The sequence below is a fragment of the Neovison vison genome, chromosome 6 (genome assembly GCF_020171115.1).
Source record: "Neovison vison isolate M4711 chromosome 6, ASM_NN_V1, whole genome shotgun sequence".
Taxonomy (NCBI): domain Eukaryota; kingdom Metazoa; phylum Chordata; class Mammalia; order Carnivora; family Mustelidae; genus Neogale; species Neogale vison.
In genome coordinates this window covers 44,652,949-44,658,847 of record NC_058096.1, presented here as the reverse complement: position 1 = coordinate 44,658,847, position 5,899 = coordinate 44,652,949, and the positions used below count along the sequence as shown (strand labels likewise).

The following is a 5,899-nucleotide window of genomic DNA, read 5'->3' as shown; positions in this document are numbered from 1 at the left end:
AAAAACTGAAGTTCATAAAATGATGTGACTGAAATCTCAGACATAGAATTAGGACAAGAATCCAGAATCCAATCCAATTGGACAGAATCCAATGTCTCTATCATATATGCTTCAAGTCGTATGTATATAACCAACAAGATCCTTGTTCTCTTGTACTGTATTCTATATACTGTAATAAAATGGAAAGGATAACAGCTGTTTATACACTTGAAATAAAAGTAGATCTTAGAGACAAAAAAAAAATTTTCTGAACTTTTCCTCAGGAGAGGTTATTATAAAATCTGAATACCATATCTGTTTTCTGTCTTATAACTCTTCATAATATGATATTTTACATCTAAACCTGTTATTAGAACCCCAAATTAAACATGTATTTAGGGGCACCTGGGTGGCTCAGTGGGTTAAAGCCTCTGCCTTCGGTTCAGGTCATGATCTCAGGGTCCTGGGATCGAGCCCCGCATCAGGCTCTCTTCTCAGTGAGGAGCATGCTTTACCCTCTCTCTTTCTGTCTGTTTTTCTGCCTGCTTGTGCTCTCTGTCAAATAAATAAATAAAATCTTAAAAAAGAAACAAAACACTATTTAATCGTCAATTATTATATTACCTAACAGTGGCCAAGGGAATTCTTAATAGTTTAAAAAACAAGAACAATATCAACATGATATGATGTGTGTAATATTTTATTAGGTAGACAAAAACACAAAGACAAAAACATGAAAAAATTAAAATTATACATGTGTATTTATATAAACATCTATAACATAATACATGTAATAGGCATATTCGTATTGATGAACAGTTATTTGTGCTGGATAACCACTGTGATTCTATTTCATTTAAAATTATCTTAATAATAAAAATGAACTAAAATTTCTGAAAACAGATTTGTTTAATGAATCCTTAATTACATTTATTGCTTTGTATCAATTTTAAGAGTGTCTAAAATATGCTGAGTCATGGGACTATCTCAGTACAAACAGAGCTAATGAAAGAATTATTCCCTAAAACAATGCATTGTTCCTCAGAAAGTTAAAACTAGTATTTATTGGGAGGGTCTGTTTTGTGGCCACCAGGAATGAGAAGAGAAAACCTCTTAAAAAAAGCCTTGAGAAATAAAAAATCAAGTCTGCGAGAAACTGCAATTAGTATGCAAATCCAACAGGAAAAGGAAGACAAAATCAGGGAACAATAAACAGAGGTTTTTTGATGATAGGTAAAACTGGATTGAATTAGAAGGGGGTCAAGGGCGCATGGGTGGCTAAGTGGGTTAAGCCTCCGCCTTCAGCTCAGGTCATGATCTTGGCATTCTGGGATGGAGTCCTTCATTGGCCTTTCTGCTCAGTGGGGAGCCTGCTTACCTCTCACTCTCTCTGCCTGCCTCTCTGCCTCCTTGTGATCTCTCTCTGTCAAATAGATAAATAAAATCTTTAAAAAATAAAAAGAAAAAAAAAAGAAGGGGGTCAAAACCAAAGTAAAAATGAAAGAACATTTAGAAATTGAAAGAACATTTAGAAAGATGGCTGTAAATGGCACTGGTGTTTATTTATTGCTGATCAGGAATTAATGAATAGATTGAGTTGGCTTCTATGTACAAGACCAGGGAGAATAATCACTGCTTTGTGGTTTCAGTGAGTAGAGGTTATAGGATAGATTATAGTCTATTTTGTTTGTGAGAAAGAGAAATAACTTGATTCTATACAGGTGATATACGGATGCTCTGATGGATGGTGACAAGGAATAATATTTAAAGATGTTGCACAAGTTCTGGGTGATATTGGTTGACCATTTTATGGTCACAGTTGTGTCAGTTACAAAAGTAAACAGCAAAAAAACACTATGACAAATAGGCAACCGATAAATATTTACATTATTTGATTTCTTTCTGTAATTTCTGTTTTTCCTTAAGGAGTACTCTAACACAAGCTTCTATCAAGTCACTCTATTTCAATATCTCTTCCACCCTTTCTTTCTCCATGATATACTTTTTTTTTTTTTTAAGATTTTATTTATTTGTCAGAGAGAGAGAGACAGAGGTAGAGAACACATGAACAGGGGGAGTGGCAGGCAGAGAAGAGCAGTATCCCCACTGAGCAGGGACCCCAGTGTGCGACTCAATCCCAGGACCCTGGGAACATGATCTGCGCTGAAGAGGTAGATGCTTAACCAACTGAGCCACCCAGGCACCCCCGATATACTTTTTCTACACTGAGTATACTCAAATCTAAGGCGTAGGGAAAATAAGAATGATTGGTATTATCCACATATTGAATATACAGAACCAAAATAACAGCTTAAAATTTTATCAGTTCTGAAATTGTAATTTATTATAGTGACATGGAAGAAGCTCCATTTCTCTTGTTATTCAAAATAGTTTCTTACATTTCTTACAGAGATGATTTCTTACAAAAGTGTATTAATTTACCCCATGTTTGTTCTGATTTAGTATCAGTAGTTCTTTTTAAAAGGGAATTTTATCATTAAAATATCCTTCTCCCTTTTAGAAAAAAATACAGATGGTAAGTCACTAGTATTGAACACAATAGTAGCTTATTAGAGCTACAGGGTGGAAGGTAATGATGTTGCGAGAACTCTCAGGAATATTATTCTCTGTGATAGCTAGATGACCTCCAAGATTCCCCTTCTGATACAGGCACATTATATTATTGATTCCTTCCTCTGAGTGTGGTGAGAACGTGTGATGTGATAGGACATGTTTATAGAGTCTCAGAGTCACATTATATGATCCCTTCCCCTTGAGTGGGGTGAGAACATGTGATGTGATGGGACATGTTTATGGAGTCTTTATAGGAGAAGAGAAAGAATATGGTGACAAAATGAAGAGGTAATGCCTGGAAATTTCCAAAACTGATAGACAATAAGCCATATGTTAAAGTAGACTCCAAAGTAGAATTTTAAACAATTTGTCTATATAGTAACACAACAGAGTAAAATTACAGAAAAGCAAAGACAAAAGAAATTTTAACATGCCCCTAGAGAAAAACAACAACAACAACAACAACATACCTTTTAAAGAAACAACAATAGAACTTAAGTCTATTTTCTCAACAACAATGATAAAAGCTAGAAGACAAATTATATTTTTAATGTGCTGAAATAAAATGTCAATCTAGGAGTTTAAAGCTAGAAAAAAATATTTCAGAATGAAAATAAAAGAAGGCATTTACAGAATGTGACATAATTTACCATAGTAGAACTGAGCTAATGAAAACACCAAATACTGCTCTTTAAACAGTGAGGATATAGAAGCTAGGAGATACAGGCAGAAATAAAAGTTAAATATATTGGTGAATCCAAATAAATACTGCATCTATCAAAACATGACAATGATAAAGTGTTGATAAGTTTAAATACACAATTAAAATGCATAAGAACAATGCATAGAAATTGGGAAAGGCAAAGAGTTAATGCCTGAAGTTTCTTGCTTTGTCTGGAATAAAGCACAAAAATTGTGGTTAACTTAAACCAGAATGAGTCAAGGTTCAAATTTTCATCTCTGTAATAATCATTAAAATAATAAGCTTATAAAATAAAAATAATATAATATAAAAATATAAAAATACAAAATAATGTGAGTATATTATATATAAATTATATACAATTATAAATAATATAAATATAAACATATAAATAAAATAAGCTTATAAGTACTATGTTTACTCTGTTTGTCATATTCTAGAAAGATGACCTTTTTTTGCCTGTTCTTCATTCCTGGGAGGCTGACATTACATGGACATTCTTGCCCTTTGACCCCTGTTAGTTTTGGCTATCAGGCACTGGCATGAAGTATGAGGTTAAGAGAATAATATATCCCACAATTCAGTCTTTATCGCAGTTATTACATCCTACTAAGGCTACACACATCCTACTAAGATTACACAGTTAGCTAGCTGTATTTAGTGACTCCAGACTCCATTAATTACTTTTCCTTTTTTGCCCTTTAGTCTACTGGAAGACAGGGGGCCCCACAGAAAAGAGATGTGTCCTAAGGAACAATGAACCAGTGCTCCACTGCTCTAGAAACTGACTGCAGGTACAGGAGTGAGCCCAGCTGAAAGCATTGGAGCCCAAGTCAAATTGCTACCCCACAGAATGATCAGCTATAAACCTTTGATCTTTAAAGCCAGTCACCTTTAAGTAGGTTAGTGCACAATGGGCAGTGAAGGGGAAGGCATGTGATGTCATCCTGTGGGCTGGTAGGCAGGGTCCGGTAATTTAAACCAGAGGAAGACTGAATGGAAGCAGACACGGGCGGTGGATGTGGTCTTGCTGGGAGTCGAAGACAGCAGTGAATCCATGTGTAATCATGATCAGTCACCGGTGATAACCTGTTGACATGACTGGCTGACCTGGATCAATGAGTCTCTTTGTGGTTGAATCTGATGAAGGTTGAATAGTTGTGTTCAGGGGCTGTCTACTGTCAGTTTATGGACACAATGCTCCCTGGTTCCATTGGTTTGAAGAAAATGAAATTCCAGGCTAAGCTAGAACACAAATACATTCAGAACTTCAAAATGCTAAAAGCAGATTTTAAGAGAAGGGGTTTTGACTAAATAATTCCTGTGGACAAATTAGTAAAAGGGAAGTTTCAGGACAATTTTGAATTTGTTCTGTGGTTCAAGAAGTTTTCTAATGCAAACTGTGATGGAAAAGATTGTGACCCTGTAGCTGCCAGACAAGGTCAAGAAATGTCAGTTGCTCCCTCTCTTGTTGCTCTGGCTCTGAACAAATCAAAAAAACCTCTTGGCTCTAGCAGTGCAGCTTCAGAGAGGCCAGTTGCAATACATAGATCCACTGCAACTGCTAAGGCTGGCCTTATGGGGGGAGGGTGGTGAGAAAGAATCTCGGTGTGGGCTTCTGGGATGATGAAGGGGCTGAATTGATGCAGCAGGTCAATGTATTGAAACTTACTGTTGAAGACTTGGAGAAAGAGATTTCCACTTTGGAAAGCTAAGGAACATCGAATTGATTTGCAAGTAGAAGAAGGGCAAAAACAACTCTGTATTGAAGAGTACTGTGGACATTATGCATGCCAGAGCCTGAGATTCTGTGATACCTGATGAAGGGGGCCCACAGGAAGAACAAGAAGGGGGTCACCAGTGTGGACCAGCAAAGTAACATGCGAATTCTTCACTCCAAATCAGGTACTTAGGTATAAAACTCTCCCTTATACTATTCTTGGAGGACTCATAGGTTTCTTTTCATAAGCAAAAAAAGTACCTCTTCTTAAAGTGCACTGTGCAGAAGTTTTACTCCTTTTCCATTGAGTTTGAGTTTGGTGCTTTGTAGCAGAGCAGTATTAAGAGCAAACTGGTTCACCCAGGGAACAAAGAGGCTGACCATGGGGCTCACGGGTGGGGGATCTCTGGTAACACTGATTGCTGGGGAAGGTGTTTTTATCCACTGAAGTGGAGAGCTCACTACAGATAAGTAAAGACTGATTTGAATTTGAGCTAACGTGAAATCTTGGCAGAGAATATTTTATTAAGTAAATGCCTTAAGAATATTTGAGTGCTTCCTTATTTCAGAATATAAAATGTAACTTGACAGGACATTATATGTCTTTGACATTGTGTCTGAGAAGGAAAGGACAGTTCTCTGGAACTTTGGAATCTGCTGTTCACAGGCCTTCCAGAGCTGCTTGAATCCTCAAAGGCTTAGACCTTGGTCCAAAAGGAAAGTTTAAAAAGTTGCTCTGTAGGGGTGCATGGCTACCCCAGGTGGTAGAATATGTGACTCTTGATCTTGGGGTTGTGAATTAGAGCCTCATGTGGGCTGTACAGATTATTTAAAAATAAATATAAAATCTTAAAAAAAAATTGCTCTGTAACTATTTGATGTCCTTTCCCAATCCTATCCCTGCTTTAAGAAATAAGAGGCAT

The 5,899-nt window shown here is 36.4% G+C and overlaps 1 pseudogene; it reads left to right on the top strand.

The window, feature by feature from the left end:
* The first annotated feature begins 4,312 nt into the window (after window positions 1-4,312).
* LOC122910034 lies at window positions 4,313-5,135 on the top strand (annotated as a pseudogene).
* The last annotated feature ends 764 nt before the right edge of the window (window positions 5,136-5,899 follow it).